Here is a 23563-nt window from a genome sequence, read left to right as displayed (position 1 = left end):
CAGGAACACTCGTGTGAAATCCATTATTGAATTTACATAGGTTTTTCTATGGGTATCTACAACATATATGTACCATTATGCTCCACGAGAGATATAGAGGCCTAATGGTTAACCACTGAATACCATCAATCATTCAAGGTTATGCCAGTAATGATGACGCACTCGTTAAAACATTGAAGCTTGCAGTTCGAGTGGAATATGTGATATTCAAGAATTTGTAATTTGTCCTGTTCTACTGATAGGATATCTTAGTTGGTTCGAGGGCTACCCAATATGACAATTTCTATGATAGACGTTGGCTGCTGACAGCGAAAACAAAAACATCAAGCAAAAACAAAAAGCAAGCAAACAACACATGCATTAAAGATAATCGAGATAAAAAATGGTGAAGTTTGACTGTTACATGTGTTTACGGTTCCGTTGTCATTACCACGATTCTCACTTTGAGGACATGGATTGACGTGCTTATGAACGTGTATAATGAAATATACATAGAAGGTAAAATAAGAAGGTAACGTAAAATAACAATACTTATAATAGATTAAGAGCTATCATTGACTTCATACCATGTGAAACGTGTTGTTTGCATGTTTCGAAATTTTACTGTCGATAATGACGTTTATTACCAGCGACATACGTTGGTTTATATGTCATCAGATAGGCTCCAATTCATATCGGATCAAGGTTTAACTGGAATTGTTCATTAAAACATTTATTTCAAATGAAGTATTAGGAAATATATTCTGAGCATCATGTTTGGGTTTTACGTTCTTGCACGATGTATTTTTTTCCACGCTGACTTTAAATGAATGGTAACAAATACTTTTTGTAATACTTAGGTTTATTGCATAAATATATATTCTAAAGCTTTGGTCTATATAGTGATACAGTTTTTACCTACCTACCTGCAGTTTTATACCTAAATATTCTAACTTTTGATGCAACTAAATATCTATCTAATTTCCTAAATATATATTCAAGGCTTTTTTGGTCTGATACTGTTACAGTTTTTTATCTTAAATATTCTACCTAATCATACAACTCTACAATTCACTTATCTCTCTACATTTGTAAAAGTACAAGTTCACACTTTACTACCCTCCCTACCGATACAACTACACTAGCCTCCCTACCGATACAACTGTACTAACCTCCCTACTGATACAACTGTACTAACCTCCCTACTGATATAACTGTACTAACCTCCCTACCGATACAACTATACTAACCTCCCTACCGATACAACTATACTAACCTCCCTACTGATATAACTATACTAACCTCCCTACTGATACAACTATACTAACCTCTCTACCGATACAACTACACTAACCTCCCTACTGATACAACTGTACTAACCTCCCTACTGATATAACTGTACTAACCTCCCTACCGATACAACTATACTAACCTCCCTACCGATACAACTATACTAACCTCCCTACTGATATAACTATACTAACCTCCCTACTGATACAACTATACTAACCTCCCTACCGATACAACTATACTAACCTCCCTACTGATACAACTGTACTAACCTCCCTACTGATATAACTGTACTAACCTCCCTACCGATACAACTATACTAACCTCCCTACCGATACAACTATACTAACCTCCCTACTGATACAACTATACTAACCTCTCTACCGATACAACTACACTAACCTCCCTACTGATACAACTATACTAACCTCCCTACTGATACAACTATACTAACCTCCCTACCGATATAACTACACTAACCTCCCTACTGATATAACTATACTAACCTCCCTACTGATATAACTACACTAACCTCCCTACTGATATAACTATACTAACCTCCCTACTGATATAACTATACTAACCTCCCTACTGATACAACTATACTAACCTCCCTACTGATACAACTATACTAACCTCCCTACTGATACAACTACACTAACCTCCCTACCGATACAACTATACTAACCTCCCTACCGATACAACTATACTAACCTCCCTACCGATACATCTAAACTAACCTCCCTACTGATATAACTATACTAACCTCCCTACTGATACAACTATACTAACCTCCCTACTGATATAACTATACTAACCTCCCTACCGATACAACTACACTAACCTCCCTACTGATATAACTACACTAACCTCCCTACTGATACAACTATACTAACCTCCCTACCGATACAACTATACTAACCTCCCTACCGATACAACTACACTAACCTCCCTACTGATATAACTACATTAACCTCCCTACCGATACAACTACACTAACCTCCCTACTGATACAACTATACTAACCTCTCTACCGATACAACTACACTAACCTCCCTACTGATACAACTACACTAACCTCCCTACTGATATAACTACACTAACCTCCCTACTGATATAACTATACTAACCTCCCTACTGATACAACTATACTAACCTCCCTACTGATACAACTATACTAACCTCCCTACTGATACAACTACACTAACCTCCCTACCGATACAACTATACTAACCTCTCTACTGATATAACTATACTAACCTCCCTACTGATATAACTATACTAACCTCCCTACCGATACAACTATACTAACCTCTCTACTGTTATAACTACACTAACCTCCCTACCGATACAACTATACTAACCTCCCTACCGATACAACTATACTAACCTCTCTACTGTTATAACTACACTAACCTCCATACCGATACAATTGTATACTTAACTGATAGACCTATTAACACCACTATATACTTAACTGATATACCTACATGTATTAACACCGCTTTATACTTGATACGTCCTGATACAATTATAACTTGATACCTAATATAACAGGTGAGTCCACTTCATACTGATTTTGATTCAGTGGCTGATATGATTTAGTGTAGCTACATGATTTATTTACGCATCCGTTTTACTCTGTTTTGAATTTGGACAATTGTGAAAATATACCAACAGATTTTGCTTTAAGGTTGAAAGGCTTGGTACATGCATTGAGTGCTAATGCGTATATTTAACTAGTACATTGTAAGTAAGCTGGCTAACTTTTGATACTGGACGTTATCGCCATGCGCTCTATTGTTTAAGTAATGACTCACCAAGGCTAATTATCAATTTAGATATACAACTGGTAACTCCATCGCGTGTAAAATTTAACAGTACGATAAAGGAAAAAAGACATTTAGTATTGTCTTAAAACAAGGTGTGTCTTACTGGTAAAACAGCCTCGTCTCACATCGACATATTCCGTTCACATATAATAGCTGGTTTATTATGGAAATAACATCCGTGTGCACAAAGTTTAATTTTCGTCTTATTACAAGTTATAGAAGCAATACGCAAGGGTTAACTAAGCGGTATAGACTATTAAGTGTACACACATGTTTTCGTTGTAATTCTACCCACGTGCAGTATCATATTATACATGTATCAACACACACACACTAGCCCAGATTACAAAACGTACGCACTCTACCTTTGATTTATGAACTTATAAGTACGAAATCCATTTATACGGCCTTAAGTATACAGAGTGTAACTTCATTCAGAATATTCTGATACACAATATTGTACTGCAACAAATACATTTACTAGGTTCGCTTTTTTAGAAGATTTTTATTCTTGTAGATTCGTCATACGGAGTGTGACCATAAAAACTTAGAAGTAACGGGGCCGTATTACGTAACTGTAAATTGTCTATAGTGTAATGTTGGAAGGTTCTGGAATAAAAAAGAAAGCTTGATGTTGAAATCATTCGGTTATAAAAGGATTTGTTGAGAATAGCATTTAATAACATGGTAAGGTAACAAATGTCGTTGTTTTCTAGCCATGGGTCAGTACTACACAACATGATCTCATGCTAATTATATGTAGGATCAGCATACCGTATGTGCTATATACAAAACAATATTGATAAATTCACTGGACGATATTGAGTTCAATTATTAAAGTTGGAATTTTTTATATTTAAACATCCGATTAGAACCCTTCATTATAACTGTAATTAAACAATTTTCTGATGTAAAAAGGCTACTAAAAGCCTTATGATTGAATGACCTCAGACCACAGTATGATTCTGCTGCTCTGAAGAATGTGGACGTTTTTCATGCGGTTAGAACGTAGCGAACATAAATATAGTATGGGCTATGTTAAATTTGCCGAACGGATAAACTTGTTGTTATAGCGTGATAATTTAAAGTTAACCTACAGACACCGATCCTGGAGAGGAACGCATCGAGGAAGTTGTGAGAGTTGTGATATGACACGGACAATCAGTTTTAGGGATACATTTTGAAAGTAAGCTACCATCTTATTAGCCTGTGTGTGTCTGGTCTAGGCCTTAGTCAGACACTACGCCGGATAGTGCTGGCATTCGGCCACCCCATCTAATTGCATCCATCTCGTAGGATAAACAGATCGACTTACCCTCGTTTAACGTGAGAAGACTTTCTTCTCTGATTAACATGTGGTTTCAACAGCTAAAATTTCTTAGTTACTTATGGAGAAAACCTAATGAATAACGGATTTTATTCTTGCATTGACTTAGCAGTTAGCCATCCATTTGTCTACTTGGCTAAAGGCCGAGGGGCTACAACTGTGGTGGAGGGTATAAAGGCGACCACAGGATCCACAGGAACACTGTATATAATACACCACGCACCCCAAACATCATGGATATAGGGCCTAGTTATGACAATGGCGAGAGAAGAGATATTAAAACAAAAGCTAGATGCACAAAGAACCCGAACCAAACTACATTTGAAGGCTGTTTCTTATTTCCATATTCAGTGAAGGATTATACTATGAATGTGTATGCGATTGATTCGAAGGAGATTTATCTGCTACCATCCAAACACTAGGAACAAGGGAGGACACGATGTAAGTGTTTACAGGTAGTGTATACCGCCCCGTAGTGTTTACAGGTAGTGTATACTCCCCGTAGTGTTTACAGGTAGTGTATACTCCCCGTAGTGTTTACAGGTAGTGTATACCGCCCCGTAGTGTTTACAGATATTGTATACCGCCCCGTAGTGTTTACAGGTAGTGTATATTCCCCGTAGTGTTTACAGGTAGTTATACTCCCCGTTGTGTTTACAGGTAGTATATACTCCCCGTTGTGTTTACAGGTAGTGTATACCGCCCCGTAGTGTTTACAGGTAGTATATACCGCCCCGTAGTGTTTACAGGTAGTGTATATCCCCCGTAGTGTTTACAGGTAGTGTATACCGCCCCGTAGTGTTTACAGGTAGTGTATACTCCCCGTAGTGTTGACAGGTAGTGTATATCCCCCGTAGTGTTTACAGGTAGTGTATACCGCCCCGTAGTGTTTACAGGTAGTGTATACTCCCCGTAGTGTTTACAGGTAGTGTATATCCCCCGTAGTGTTTACAGGTAGTGTATATCCCCCGTAGTGTTTACAGGTAGTTATACTCCTCGTAGTGTTTACAGGTAGTGTATATCCCCCGTAGTGTTTACAGGTAGTGTATACTCCCCGTAGTGTTTACAGGTAGTTATACTCCTCGTAGTGTTTACAGGTAGTGTATATCCCCCGTAGTGTTTACAGGTAGTGTATACTCCCTGTAGTGTTTACAGGTAGTGTATACTCCCCGTTGTGTTTACAGGTAGTATATACTCCCCGTAGTGTTTACAGGTAGTGTATACCGCCCCGTAGTGTTTACAGGTAGTGTATACTTCCCGTAGTGTTTACAGGTAGTGCATACTCCCCGTAGTGTTTACAGGTAGTGTATACCGCCCCGTAGTGTTTACAGGTAGTGTATACTTCCCGTAGTGTTTACAGGTAATGTATACTCCCCGTAGTGTTTACAGGTGGTGTATACCGCCCCGTAGTGTTTACAGGTATTGTATATCCCCCGTAGTGTTTACAGGTAGTGTTTACCGTCTCGTAGTGTTTACAGGTATTGCATATACTTCCCGTAGTGTTTACAGGTATTGTATATCCCCGTAGTGTTTACAGGTAGTGTTTACCGTCCCGTAGTGTTTACAGGTATTGTATATACTCCCCGTAGTGTTTACAGGTAGTGTATACTCCCCGTAGTTTTTACAGGTAGTGTATATCCCCGTAGTGTTTACAGGTAGTGTATACTTCCCGTGGTGTTTACAGGTAGTGTATACTCCCCGTAGTGTTTACAGGTAGTGTATATCCCCGTAGTGTTTACAGGTAGTGTATACTCCCCGTAGTGTTTACAGGTAGTGTATACTCCCCGTAGTGTTTACAGGTAGTTATACTCCCCGTAGTGTTTACAGGTAGTGTATACTTCCCGTAGTGTTTACAGGTAGTGTATATCCCCCGTAGTGTTTACAGGTAATGTATACTCCCCGTAGTGTTTACAGGTAGTGTATACCGCCCCGTAGTGTTTACAGGTAGTGTTTACCGTCCCGTAGTGTTTACAGGTAGTTATACTTCCCGTTGTGTTTACAGGTAGTTATACTCCCCGTAGTGTTTACAGGTAGTGTATATCCCCCGTAGTGTTTACTGGTAGTGTATACTCCCCGTAGTGTTTACAGGTAGTTATACTCCCCGTTGTGTTTACAGGTAGTGTATACTCCCCGTAGTGTTTACAGGTAGTGTATATCCCCCGTAGTGTTTACAGGTAGTGTATACTCCCCGTAGTGTTTACAGGTAGTTATACTCCTCGTTGTGTTTACAGGTAGTATATACTCCTCGTAGTGTTTACAGGTAGTATATACTCCCCGTAGTGTTTACAGGTAGTATATACTCCCCGTAGTGTTAACAGGTAGTGTATATCCCCCGTAGTGTTAACAGGTAGTGTATACTCCCCGTAATTTTTACAGATAGTGTATACTCCCCGTATCTCCACTTGTTTGTGCCATTGGCTTTACCGAAATCACATGTAGGATTTTCCTGTATACCTCTTATACTGCTGGGATATGTTGCGAATTTACAGCGAATCTGACAATCATGTGCACAGCGATATATAAGATATATATATGCTTTTTAAACTCTAATGATGTCCTATATCTGCGTAGGTACATTTATTGTTTGTTGAATGCAAAGGAGTAAAAACAATAGAATAAATAAACATTGAACGTGCAAGCACTATTTGGTAAACAGTAGTGTCTCTGTTATTAACCAAACTCTTCAGGTGTGAATTTCTAGAATCGCGAGTACCTGGTCTGCTAATTTGTTGATACCTTATACGTTGTCTTAGAGTGTCAAGCAGTAAATCTGATTTGTTTCGTTTGGTTTGTTTTCCGGCTGCAGTGCGCACTTTACTATAGACCCTCTCGTTCGATTCAGACTACTGGCCCAGGTACACACCCCCTTTAACTCGAGCCCTCCAGACACTTGGACGTTTTTATTTTTCAATTGTCTGGCACTATGTGTCGGCTCATGAATGTTTTATCTCGCTATGTGGAAGCTCTCTATTGATTCTGTTTACAAAAGGTATCCATAAAGTGTAATCTGGGAGCTCCTGATGTCTCACTGTGATACACCCTTTGGCTTTATTAACAGGCTCTTATTCAATAGGTTTAATACTATTTAATGAGTAGATATAAACATAAAGTTTATTGTCATTTCAAGAGGCACTGTGTCAATTTGTAACATGCTTATTTATACAACTGGGTTATCTAGAATGAATAGAAAAGGTTAAGTCTAAAATCACAAAGGTCTATTGCATAAAATAATTCAATGACGAAAACGAATTACCTGGGTTTTCGTTTGTACGGATGAGGAACCGCGGACGACCTGGTCTGTCTACATGTGCTTCATGCTGGTATCACCATTTCTCGTGAACACACCTCATGTTGACTTGTTACACTACCTTCCTGTTATACCATAATAACAGTGTGTACATGTATAGATTAACAGGTCGGGGATCAAAGTGAGGACAAATGTGTTTTATCGAGTAAAAGTATATTAGTATATTACAGATTTGGTTGGTGTTGAGAGGTGTTTGATTTCAACAGCTAAAAAAGTTTTCACTATAATTGAATTTACTTTCCAAATAGTATCCCGTGTAGGTATTCTGTATACATGTTTATTTTCGGACGATGAATCTGATGTCATTATTGTTGTTTATAATAGCCCTTATCCTCATTAACGGTAAAAAAACCCCAATAAAATCTACTTTCATCACACATAACCTATATTTCTTACAAGTGAAAAGTAAACAAATAACATTGATGGCGTATGTTCACTACACCGTAAACCCGAATAGCAACTGCAACTGTACCACGTAAAGAAAAATAACCAAAACAATGGGCTTAATTAAAATGATGACGTTTAGTAATTATAGGTAAACTTCGAAATGCGTTTCGTCATATTTTGTCCAAATTTTTTTTTCAAGTGAACATGCTTTGATTGTGTTTATACATTTATAGGTCTGATTTGTGGAACAATTCCAAATGTTTGGTTTGTCATTGGTGTTGTTGGAAACATCTAAAACGATATTTATCAATTACTTAATGTTATGTACATAATTGAAAATACCGCTTGATAATTATACCAACACTTGATCATTAAAATTTTCCTGGCAACATATAACGATTGATTATGAAATAACTTGTGCTGCTGCTGCAGAATACATCTGACATAGCAAACGGATAACTCAGTATACAATTATATACTTTATATCTATGTATTCGCTACTTCCCTCTATAACCTGGTCGGCGAGGACGTTGTTCTCTGTGTATTCACTACCTCCCCTCTATAACCTGGCCGACGAGGACGTTGTTACCTGTGTATTCACTACCTCCCCTCTATAAACTGGCCGACGAGGACGTTGTTACCTGTGTATTCACTACCTCCCCTCTATAACCTGGCCGACGAGGGCGTTGTTCTCTGTGTATTCACTACCTCCCCTCTATAACCTGGCAGACGAGGACGTTGTTCTCTGTGTATTCACTACCTCCCCTCTATAACCTGGCCGACGAGGACGTTGTTCCCTGTGTATTCACTACCTCTCCTCTATAACCTGGCAGACGAGGACGTTGTTCTCTGTGTATTCACTACCTCCCCTCTATAACCTGGCCGACGAAGACGTTGTTCTCTGTGTATTCACTACCTCCCCTCTATAACCTGGCCGACGAGGACGTTGTTCCCTGTGTATTCACTACCTCCCCTCTATAACCTGGCCGACGAGGACGTTGTTCCCTGTGTATTCACTACCTCTCCTCTATAACCTGGCAGACGAGGACGTTGTTCTCTGTGTATTCACTACCTCCCCTTTATAACCTGGTCGGCGAGGACGTTGTTCTCTGTGTATTCACTACCTCCCCTCTATAACCTGGCCGACGAGGACGTTGTTCCCTGTGTATTCACTACCTCCCCTCTATAACCTGGCCGACGAGGACGTTGTTCCCTGTGTATTCACTACCTCCCCTCCATAACCTGGCCGACGAGGACGTTGTTCTCTGTGTATTCACTACCTCCCCTCTATAACCTGGCCGACGAGGGTATTCTTCTCTGGGTTTTTGTTGTCTTTCTATTATAACCTGGCCGACGATGATGTTCACTATTTGTTTATGACATTCCCCGATAATAAAATGACAATGGTACGTGTATGGAGGGGCACATATTGTCGGTATGTTACAACCCAAACCCCAGATAGCTCTTGCCTGATGTAAGTATCATAATGTAAGCAACAATTCCGTACTAATGACATATGTAGGGCTATAATCCCTTCATCTAATTAACGACAGGCCATCAGTGCAGTTCTATGTGGACGATTAGCACAGCGTCGCTCTAAATATGTACAGTTTCGTAAGTCTTTAATAGGCGGAGGGAGGAATTTGTCGTCCAACTTTCGCACATAGCTATATACATATTGGTCTCCCCCGGATACGTGTGTTGGAATGTGTACTACAATAGTTGACCTGCACGAGTTATATATAGTCCATAATCTATTCTGGTAGGATACATCAATGCTGCATGTCTCTCATCAATAAGTATATCACGGATGAGACACGGGTTTCCTGTCGTTGGTGTGTTGGTAGGTATAATATCTCTCATCAATAAGTGTATCGCGGATGAGACACGGGTTTCCTGTCGTTGGTAGGTATAATGTATCTCATCAATAAGTATATCACGGATGAGACACGGGTTTCCTGTCGTTGGTAGGTATAATGTCTCCCATCAATAAGTATATCACGGATGAGACACGGGTTTCCTGTCGTTGGTGTGTTGGTAGGTATAATATCTCTCATCAATAAGTATATCACGGATGAGACACGGGTTTCCTGTCGTTGGTAGGTATAATATCTCTCATCAATAAGTATATCACGGATGAGACACGGGTTTCCTGTCGTTGGTAGGTATAATGTCTCCCATCAATAAGTATATCACGAATGAGACACGGGTTTCCTGTCGTTGGTAGGTATAATGTCTCTCATCAATAAGTATATCACGGATGAGACACGGGTTTCCTGTCGTTGGTGTGTTGGTAGGTATAATATCTCTCATCAATAAGTATATCACGGATGAGACACGGGTTTCCTGTCGTTGGTGTGTTGGTAGGTATAATGTCTCCCATCAATAAGTATATCACGGATGAGACACGGGTTTCCTGTCGTTGGTGTGTTGGTAGGTATAATGTCTCTCATCAATAAGTATATCGCGGATGAGACACGGGTTTCCTGTCGTTGGTAGGTATAATGTCTCTCATCAATAAGTATATCACGGATGAGACACGGGTTTCCTGTCGTTGGTAGGTATAATGTCTCTCATCAATAAGTATATCACGGATGAGACACGGGTTTCCTGTCGTTGGTGTGTTGGTAGGTATAATGTCTCTCATCAATAAGTATATCGCGGATGAGACACGGGTTTCCTGTCGTTGGTAGGTATAATGTCTCTCATCAATAAGTATATCACGGATGAGACACGGGTTTCCTGTCGTTGGTAGGTATAATGTCTCTCATCAATAAGTATATCACGGATGAGACACGGGTTTCCTGTCGTTGGTAGGTATAATATCTCCCATCAATAAGTATATCACGGATGAGACACGGGTTTCCTGTCGTTGGTAGGTATAATATCTCTCATCAATAAGTATATCACGGATGAGACACGGGTTTCCTGTCGTTGGTGTGTTGGTAGGTATAATGTCTCTCATCAATAAGTATATCGCGGATGAGACACGGGTTTCCTGTCGTTGGTAGGTATCATGTCTCTCATCAATAAGTATATCACGGATGAGACACGGGTTTCCTGTCGTTGGTAGGTATAATATCTCCCATCAATAAGTATATCACGGATGAGACACGGGTTTCCTGTCGTTGGTAGGTATAATATCTCTCATCAATAAGTATATCACGGATGAGACACGGGTTTCCTGTCGTTGGTGTGTTGGTAGGTATAATGTCTCCTATCAATAAGTATATCACGGATGAGACACGGGTTTCCTGTCGTTGGTAGGTATAATATCTCTCATCAATAAGTATATCGCGGATGAGACACGGGTTTCCTGTCGTTGGTGTGTTGGTAGGTATAATATCTCTCATCAATAAGTATATCGCGGATGAGACACGGGTTTCCTGTCGTTGGTGTGTTGGTAGGTATAATATCTCTCATCAATAAGTATATCGCGGATGAGACACGGGTTTCCTGTCGTTGGTAGGTATAATATCTCTCATCAATAATTATATCACGGATGAGACACGGGTTTCCTGTCGTTGGTGTATTTGTAGGTGTAATATCTCTCATCAATAAGTATATCACGGATGAGACACGGGTTTCCTGTCGTTGGTGTGTTGGTAGGTATAATATCTCTCATCAATAAGTATATCGCGGATGAGACACGGGTTTCCTGTCGTTGGTAGGTATAATGTCTCCCATCAATAAGTATATCACGGATGAGACACGGGTTTCCTGTCGTTGGTGTGTTGGTAGGTATAATATCTCTCATCAATAAGTATATCACGGATAAGACACGGGTTTCCTGTCGTTGGTAGGTATAATATCTCTCATCAATAAGTATATAGCTGATGAGTCACGGGTTTCCTGTCGTTGGTAGGTATAATGTCTCTCATCAATAAGTATATCACGGATGAGACACGGGTTTCCTGTCGTTGGTGTGTTGGTAGGTATAATATATCTCATTAACGTTACGATATCGTTTTGTTTCATATCAGAATATATATTTATATCAATAAATCTTTCAAGTTGAAGGTCGGTTAAGAGGTAGGACGACGGAAGATCGGTCGGTTTAGAGGTAGGACGACGGAAGGGTCGGACCAATTATAAGGTCGGTTTAGAGGTAGGACGACGGAGGGTCGGACCAATTATAAGGTCGGTTTAGAGGTAGGACCATGGAAGGTTAGGTCGGTTTAGAAGTAGGATGGTGGAAGGTCGGACTAATTATAAGGTCGGTTTATAGGTGTAGGACGAAGGGAAAGTCGGACCAATTATAATATTGGTTTAACTAAAAGAACTTAGATTTGTAGCACGTGCTATCTGAACTTAGACGTGGTTTCCATATGGTGGTATCCCCACATGGTCTAGATCACAATAGATGTAGTATGTAAATCGCGTTAGGTAGACATACATGACCTCTACTCCGAGGTCAAGTGAACACTTGGTCTCGTCTGACAAGTCCACGTGTTTTCAATATGTCGCAGAAGAGAAAATGTTCCAAATGTCTCAAAACACATGGCGGAATCTGCAGCAATTATTTTATCCGACACATGAGATGTCTGGAACATAAAAGCTATATTGATTTTCTAGCTTTTTGCTTCATTACAAGTCATTAATACCGGGTCTGGTTTCTTATTGGGGTAGTAAGTACTTCCGATATTTCTGTGTGTTTGCTCACAAACAAACGCGTAACCGTTCATATTAGTGCTTACGTTGTTCTCTTGGCCGCATACTTGTTGTCAGCAATACTTATATTGTAGGCTATTTGGTTTGAGTATAAAACATCTGACACCCATCTCTCTCGTGAGACTATGGAATATCCGCCTTATTGGGGTTCCTCTGTTCTATATGTGTGTATTTTTTCGTTGTTTCCAACACGGCTTGCTGTCGTACATTGACTTTAGACTCGACATCCTAACTGGTCTGTGTGTGGTAATGAGGCGTGCTATCCATACCAATCAATCGACGTGGGCTTGATCGTCCTAAGGTTATGTTACGAACAGGTAACAGCCCCAAACACCATCATCGTGAGGACATTCAAATGGTTCCTGGCACTGTGAGCATCAATGTGGAAAACGGAGCGCCCGAACGCATGTCCGTATGGGCGATACATGCACTGTTAGTACGCGAGCTATTGTCATACCATTAGTCTGATGAGGTAGAAATCCTGCGTCAGGATGTAGGACGGCAAACTGACCTATATCTGGTGACCTGGTGAGGAAATGATCCGTACCAATCACGTATGCATGGCTGTCTTCACGTAAACATTTTAACTGTGACTACGTTATATATTTACCTTGTCGCCTAATTTTACAAGTATGTTCCACGGGAAACACGAAACATGACACAGTTAAGTATTTTAATCATCCCGGTACATACAGTTGCAAGAAACATTGTTGGGCGTAGTAAGCTGCCCATAACATCTGAATTTAGTATAGTGTAGATATATGTATGATGACATAGTTGATTTGGTATTCTAGGTACATGTCCGATGATATCGTTATTCAGCCAGTTGTAATTTATTATTGTAGATACATGTATGACGATGTTATTTAGCCAGAAGTTCTCTGTAATATCAAATTTAACGATATGGCTATGGACAATATCACGCTGTTTCGTTAGCAGCGTTGTACCATGATGTAGAGAAGGAGATGTCTATAAATTAGCACATGGATATAAACGATCTATCAATGCTACCTACCTTTACTTACTGACTCCTATTTAGCACATCTGTACTTAAGTTTCAGTTTCAAGAGAAAGTAGATACTGTTTCTTCATATCTAACGGCTATCGTGATTTAGCGTCTTGTGAAAAGCAATAAAGCACTAATATGTTAGTCCTTAAATGACACATTATAATAATAGGTGAACATTTGATTTTAAGGTCAATTTTAGTTAGTTTCTAGCATTGCCATCGATTTACCAAGTGCAAATCAAGAGAACATTGGTCTATTAACATATTTCTGAAACATCTTTTGTCAATTCCTTCGATAGCTATTTCTGTTTTCAACGTAAGTAGAATTCGTGTTCAGTCTGTCTTTACATAGGAAAAAACATCATTCCCAATCCATTTGTGTTCTTCTTTCTGTGTCAGTCTGAACTCTAGTGACGTGAAAGCAATTACATCTCCAGAATGTGCTTACGATAACAGGATAGATCAACATGATAACAGGATATATCAACACGATAACAGGATAGATCAACATGATAACAGGATATATCAACACGATAACAGGATAGATCAACACGATAACAGGATAGATCAACACGATAACAGGATATATCAACATGATAACAGGATATATCAACATGATAACAGGATAGATCAACACGATAACAGGATATATCAACATGATAACAGGATAGATCAACACGATAACAGGATATATCAACATGATAACAGGATAGATCAACACAATAACAGGTGGATCAACATGATAACAGGATATATCAATATGATAACATGATAGATCAACATGATAACAGGATATATCAACATGATAACAGGATAGATCAACACGATAACAGGATATATCAACATGATAACAGGATAGATCAACACGATAACAGGATATATCAACATGATAACAGGATAGATCAACACAATAACAGGTGGATCAACATGATAACAGGATATATCAATATGATAACATGATATATCAACATGATGACAGGATATATCAACACGATAACAGGATAGATCAATATGATAACAGGATATATCAACAATATGACAGGATAGATCAACACGATAACAGGATAGATCAATATGATAACATGATATATCAACACGATAACAGGATAGATCAACACGATAACAGGATATATCAACATGATGACAGGATATATCAACATGATAACAGGATAGATCAACACGATAACAGGATAGATCAACACGATAACAGGATAGATCAACATGATAACAGGATAGATCAACACGATAACAGGAAATATCAACATGATAACAGGATAGATCAACATGATAACATGATAGATCAACACGATACCAGGATAGATCAACATGATAACAGGATAGATCAACATGATAACATGATAGATCAATATGATAACAGGATAGATCAACAATATGACAGGATAGATCAACATGATAACGTGATAGATCAACACGATAACAGGTGGATCAACACGATAACAGGATAGATCAACAGGATAACAGGATAGATCAACAGGATAACAGGAAATATCAACATGATAACAGGATAGATCAACACAATAACAGGATAGATCAACATGATAACAGGATAGATCAACACGATAACAGGATAGATCAACATGATAACAGGATAGATCAACATGATAACAGGATAGATCAACACAATAACATGATAGATCAACATGATCACAGGATAGATCAACACAATAACAGGATAGATCAACATGATAACAGGATAGATCAACATGATAACATGATATATCAACACGATAACAGGATAGATCAACACGATAACAGGTGGATCAACACGATAACAGTATAGATCAACACGATAACAGGATATATCAACACGATAACAGGATAGATCAACACGATAACAGGTGGATCAACACGATAACAGGATAGATCAACATGATAACAGGATAGATCAACACGATAACATGATATATCAACATGATGACAGGATATATCAACATGATAACAGGATATATCAACACGATAACAGGATAGATCAACATGATAACAGGATATATCAACATGATGACAGGATATATCAACATGATAACAGGATAGATCAACATGATAACAGGATATATCAACACGATAACAGGATAGATCAACAATATGACAGGATAGATCAACACGATAACAGGATAGATCAATATGATAACATGATATATCAACACGATAACAGGATAGATCAACATGATAACAGGATATATCAACATGATGACAGGATATATCAACATGATAACAGGATAGATCAACATGATAACAGGATATATCAACATGATAACAGGAAAGATCAACATGATAACAGGATAGATCAACATGATAACAGGATATATCAACATGATAACAGGATAGATCAACGCGATAACAGGATAGATCAACACGATAACAGGATAGATCAACATGATAACAGGATAGATCAACATGATAACAGGATAGATCAACATGATAACATGATAGATCAACATGATAACAGGATATATCAACACGATAACAGGATATATCAACACGATAACAGGATAGATCAACACGATAACAGGATAGATCAACATGATAACAGGATAGATCAACATGATAACAGGATATATCAACATGATGACAGGATAGATCAACACGATAACAGGATAGATCAACATGATAACAGGATATATCAACATGATAACAGGATAGATCAACACGATAACAGGATAGATCAACATGATAACAGGATAGATCAACATGATGACAGGATAGATCAACACGATAACATGATAGATCAACACGATAACAGGATAGATCAACACGATAACAGGATATATCAACATGATAACAGGATAGATCAACATGATAACAGGATATATCAACATGATGACAGGATAGATCAACACGATAACATGATAGATCAACATGATGACAGGATAGATCAACACGATAACAGGATAGATCAACACGATAACATGATATATCAACATGATAACAGGTGGATCAACATGATAACAGGATATATCAACATGATGACAGGATATATCAACACGATAACAGGATAGATCAACACGATAACAGGATAGATCAACATGATAACAGGATATATCAATATGATAACATGATATATCAACATGATAACATGATATATCAACACGATAACAGGATAGATCAACACGATAACAGGATATATCAACATGATAACAGGATAGATCAACATGATAACAGGATAGATCAATATGATAACAGGATAGATCAACATGATAACAGGATAGATCAACACGATAACAGGATAGATCAACACGATAACAGGAAAGATCAACACGATAACAGGATATATCAACATGATAACAGGATATATCAACATGATAACAGGATATATCAACACGATAACAGGATAGATCAACACGATAACAGGATAGATCAACACGATAACAGGATAGATCAACATGATAACAGGATATATCAACACGATAACAGGATAGATCAACATGATAACAGGATATATCAACATGATAACAGGATAGATCAACACAATAACAGGATAGATCAACACGATAACAGGATAGATCAACACGATAACAGGATAGATCAACATGATAACAGGATAGATCAACATGATAACAGGATAGATCAACATGATAACAGGATAGATCAACATGATAACAGGATAGATCAACACGATAACAGGATATATCAACATGATAACAGGATAGATCAACATGATAACAGGATAGATCAACATGATAACATGATAGATCAACATGATAACAAGATAGATCAACATGACAACATGATAGATCAACATGATAACAGGATAGATCAACATGATAACAAGTGGATCAACATGATAACATGATAGATCAACATGATAACAGGATAGATCAACACGATAACAGGATATATCAACATGATAACAGGATAGATCAACACGATAACAGGATAGATCAACATGATAACAGGATAGATCAACACGATAACAGGATATATCAACATGATAACATGATATATCAACACGATAACAGGATAGATCAACACGATAACAGGATAGATCAACATGATAACATGATAGATCAACACGATACCAGGATAGATCAACATGATAACAGGATAGATCAACATGATAACATGATAGATCAATATGATAACATGATAGATCAACATGATAACATGATAGATCAACATGATAACATGATAGATCAATATGATAACAGGATATATCAACATGATAACAGGATAGATCAACGCGATAACAGGATAAATCAACATGATAACAGGATAGATCAACATGATAACAGGATAGATCAATATGATAACAGGATATATCAACACGATAACATGATAGATCAATATGATAACAGGATAGGTCAACACGATAACAGGATAGATCAACATGATAACAGGATAGATCAATATGATAACAGGATATATCAACACGATAACATGATAGATCAATATGATAACAGGATATATCAACACGATAACAGGATATATCAACACGATAACAGGATAGATCAACACGATAACAGGATAGATCAACAATATGACAGGATAGATCAACACGATAACAGGATAGATCAATATGATAACATGATATATCAACATGATGACAGGATATATCAACACGATAACAGGATAGATCAATATGATAACAGGATATATCAACATGATGACAGGATATATCAACATGATAACAGGATAGATCAACACGATAACAGGATAGATCAACAATATGACAGGATAGATCAACACGATAACAGGATAGATCAATATGATAACATGATATATCAACACGATAACAGGATAGATCAACATGATAACAGGATATATCAACATGATGACAGGATATATCAACATGATAACAGGATAGATCAACACGATAACAGGATAGATCAACACGATAACAGGATAGATCAATATGATAACATGATATATCAACACGATAACAGGATAGATCAACATGATAACAGGATATATCAACATGATGACAGGATATATCAACACGATAACAGGATATATCAACATGATAACATGATAGATCAACACGATAACAGGATAGATCAACACGATAACAGGATATATCAACATGATAACAGGATAGATCAACACGATAACAGGATAGATCAACACGATAACAGGAGAGATCAACACGATAACAGGAACGATCAACATGCTAACAGGATAGATCAACATGATAACAGGATATATCAACATGATAACAGGATATATCAATATGATAACAGGATATATCAACATGATAACAGGATAGATCAACATGATAACAGGATATATCAACATGATAACAGGATATATCAATATGATAACATGATAGATCAACATGATAACAGGATAGATCAACACGATAACAGGATAGATCAACACGATAACAGGTGGATCAACACGATAACAGGATAGATCAACAGGATAACAGGAGAGATCAACGCGATAACAGGAAATATCAACATGATAACAGGATAGATCAACATGATAACATGATAGATCAACATGATAACAGGAGAGATCAACACGATAACAGGAAAGATCAACATGATAACAGGATAGATCAACAATATGACAGGATAGATCAACACGATAACAGGAGAGATCAACACGATAACAGGTGGATCAACAGGATAACAGGATATATCAACAGGATTACAGGATAACACGATAACAAGAGGGATCACCATGGTGACAGGATAGATCAAGATAGTTATGTAATATTCCATTAACTGGGTCTGTGTTTCTCTATCAACAATCGATTTGCTATTAAATGACACATTTAGGGTATCAGATATTCAGATAAAATGCGCTTTTAGATATTTAAATAACATATCTATTCGACCTCTGAAGAAGACATTATTCCATTATCACGTCGCCAGTCTGACCAGCCAGTACTCGGTGTGGATCGGTTGGTGATACCCAGTACATTACCTAAGGCCACATTTCTTTTCCAGTATAATCTAATGACCATTAAAGCCGATATGAATATTCAGCATTGTAACTTATCGATCGAGTTGCACCATTGACAAGCTGGGGAGCTGTTTGTAAGACGGATTCCTGTTTCTTAAGAAAGATATAAAACACAATATCAATTTCAGTTGAAACTATTGCTTATTAAAATATGATTTACTTTGTAAAATTGTGTATGCAATAGGCTTGTACATTCTATTTGCTCAACTTATATAATATATTCAAATATGAACTGAGAAGTGTGCTTTATGCATATCTTTTAATGTTTATTAATCAGTGATTTTTATTTTAAAATTTTGAAATTATCTTAAATATCTATGGTGCATCTACCACGCTAGTATAATAATCCCACTATTAGCTACAGGGTATAGATAGACATACAGCTTCAGGGTGAGATCAGCTGTACCATGTCATTTCCCTGTCGCTACACATAGGTCGTAGACATTCTAAGTGAGCTTGTTAGTCTAATTCATAGAAGACGTCTTTAACTTTGAAGTCCAGACATTACCTCTCTTCACACCAATGAGTCTTCTTGCACACTTCACCAATTATTACACTTTACCAACGATTTTCATCAAAATAGAGAAGTTTTCCAGAAAACGTCTTCCGGAGGACGCATATGAGAGATGAAGATAACAACCTGTGGTTGGGTTAGAGGGTGGGCGTCTTCGTTCATCAACTATGCATCAGAAGAAACGCACCAGAACAGGGTCACCTGTCCATTTACAGAGTGATGATGTCTTTGTCTAATTAACAACATTTTCTCAGCTTTAATCTAAACCTTGATAGCCTTTTCAGTCACTTATACATATGTTTGCAGCTTCCGTGGTAAACGGAATACAGGTCAGTGTTTTGCTGGAGTTGATACATCCATCCGAAGAAAGCATTGACATATTTACTCCCCTGGAAACTTTCCTATCTATTGGAATCTCTAGGAACAAATATTAGTCTTGATTTTTACAAAATGTTTTTTCATGTAGCCCGTCTAGGATGAATAGTATACTGTTAAATGACCTTTATGCGGAGAAGATTTTCAATCGGTAATATTGCAAGTATCAAACTTACAATTGGACCACCTGTCTTGTAGCTTGACGTCTTGACGATACATGTGACACCATTCTCATACAGACTTAGATATGAAGCCATCACCGCACTATCTGTGTGATTACATATATATTCATCAACTACTCTGTATATCTCTAGCAATCTGTTTCTCCGTGCTACGCTCCCAGTTTCAGCGGCCAATCCCTTCACAACATGTAGCGGAATTTTTCATTCCGAAATGATAGGTGCTTCCTGTAGCCAAATTTATGTTTTTGATATATGGCGTTGGTAGCATAACATATAGTATACTTGAACGCCAGAATCACAGGTTAATTTATGTCGGTAGTGGGTTAAATATCAAGTGGGTGACATTAAAATGGAATGAAAAGCGACTTAATTTGGAGTAATTGAACTTAGACGAATGTTTTATGTATATTTAATTGTAAGTACACGTAACTACATCGGGATCATACGGATGGCAATGTTAAGTGGGTGTTCATGTATTGAAATACTTTAAGTAGAGTAATAATTCATTGATTGAGCTTGTGAAACCGTACATATTCTATGTAGTATAAGAGAAAATATTACTATGCAGCCTGTATATGTATATAATGTGTAGTATATATCCTGTTGTAATGACAAATTAAACTATTTGGTATTATATCATGTAATATCACATATTTGGATAAGTGCCGTAATGTATGAAACCATTTTAAATGTGTATCTTATTAATTAGAAAGTTAATACCTAATATTTAATATAATCACTCAGATGTTTCTTTTGATGTTCAAACTATTAAAACGATATTGTAATAACTTACTATTGCATCCAAAGTAAATCATAATAGCTATATTGCCGCTGTAATATTTGACCTCATATTAATATTTCATTAAATGATTTCCATTTTATTTTCCATTTTATTTCTTTACTTGTTTTTACTGAGTATTTTAACATATCTCTATTGAAGTACATTAATATTTTGTTGTTTTATATGTCTGTCTGTATCTATTAGGCATGACGTAATGCCATATTTCAAATAGATATGGTATTGTTGTGGCATTGCTATTGTCTTAAATTAAGAATAATTCCGTGATGTAGTATGCATGTAGTTAAAGTCTATACTAATTTAGTATAATGTGACGTTATATCTCCAATTACTGTAGTAACGGATCAAATTAAGAGTAATTCATGTGCATTGGTATAGTGTTTATTTTTTTTTCTGTAAAACTGTTACAGTAATAAACGAATTTAATATCTGATTGAATACAGGCTCATATTGGTGAGTGCCAATGCTATGTTCGCCTTTTATGGTATCGTATACTGAAGTGTAATGGATCATAAATATGGGTATGTAGCAGCTGCAGTGTACCTTAAAACGTATAGGATATTGTGTGTTTTCTGTATAATGTTTCATTAATAACCATCAGACTAGGTCTAAGTTATATGTCTATTGTAAACAATGTGATATGTCTATTGTAAACAATGTGATATGTCTATTGTTAACATTGTGATATGTCCATTGTAAACAATGTGATATGTATATTGTAAACAATGTGATATGTCTATTGTTAGCATAGTGATATGTCTATTGTAAACAATGTGATATGTCTATTGTAAACATTGTGATATGTCTATTGTAAATAATGTGATATGTCTATTGTAAACAATGTGATATGTCTATTGTAAACAATGTGATATGTCTATTGTAAACAATGTGATATGTCTATTGTAAACAATGTGATATGTCTATTGTTAACATTGTGATATGTCTATTGTAAACAATGTGATATGTCTATTGTAAACAATGTGATATGTCTATTGTAAACAATGTGATATGTCCAAAATGAGAACGGATGTGGTGAAAACGTCATGAAGAACGGGTAAGACAAAGCTGAAATCAGAAGTGTCGCTCTCCATCGCACAAAGAAAAGAATAGTTTTGATTAAACTGGAAATCGTGATATTACTACATGTATAACAGATTAAAATACATTATCAAGTGATGTTAAAACCGATACTGTACTATTCATACAAATACAGTAATACTAATACATTTACAGTAATATTGACACAGATACAGTAATACTGATACAGATACAGTAATACTGATACAGATACAGTAATACTGAAACAGATACAGTTATATTGATACAGATACAATATAACTGATACAGTAAAATTGACACAGATACAGTAATATTGATACAGATACAGTAATACTGATACAGATACAGTAACATTGACACAGATACAGTTATATTGATACAGATACAGTAATACCGATACAGATACAGTAATATTGATACAGATACAGTAACATTAATACAGATACAGTAATATTGATAAAGATACAGTAATACTGATACAGATACAGTAACATTGATACAGATACAGTAATACTGATACAGATACAGTGATACTGATACAGTAATACTGATACATATACAGTAATACTGATACAGATACAGTTATACTGATATAGTAACATTGACACATATACAGTTATACTGATACAGATACAGTAATACCGATACATGTTTATATACATGTAAAGACAGTGTCACATGATAATCAATGGCTAGTATGCCTGTATTTCTAAGAAACGAAGCAGAGAAACATGTTTATGCCATATATGTTTTAACGTTGACAGCTATTTTTATATTACCTTAGTTTATTGGTACCTGTATGTCATAACATATCACCAATTTAGATTGTTACATGTTTCATTAAATCAAAGGCGTTAAATTGATTATATGAATTATTCAACGAATCTGTAGTTCGTGTTGATGTAAAA

The 23563-nt window shown here is 36.9% G+C and overlaps 1 protein-coding gene across 3 annotated transcripts in view; it reads left to right on the top strand.

Moving 5' to 3' along the window:
• The window catches only part of LOC117339242 (matrix metallopeptidase-21-like), a 169902-nt gene that overhangs the window by 110602 nt on the left and 35737 nt on the right, over positions 1-23563 (top strand). The window contains exon 1 of one of the 3 annotated variants that reach the window (XM_033900718.1): positions 4488-4869. The exons of the other annotated variants lie outside the window; for them this stretch is intronic. The gene's annotated coding sequence lies outside the window, so the exon portion shown is untranslated. Of the gene's footprint in view, positions 1-4487; positions 4870-23563 lie in introns of those variants that run through there. 3 annotated transcript variants of the gene reach the window in all.

Source organism: Pecten maximus, chromosome 12 (assembly GCF_902652985.1).
Source record: "Pecten maximus chromosome 12, xPecMax1.1, whole genome shotgun sequence".
Taxonomy (NCBI): domain Eukaryota; kingdom Metazoa; phylum Mollusca; class Bivalvia; order Pectinida; family Pectinidae; genus Pecten; species Pecten maximus.
The sequence above is the reverse complement of the archived record's forward strand: the minus strand, read 5'-3'. Positions and strand labels throughout refer to the sequence as shown.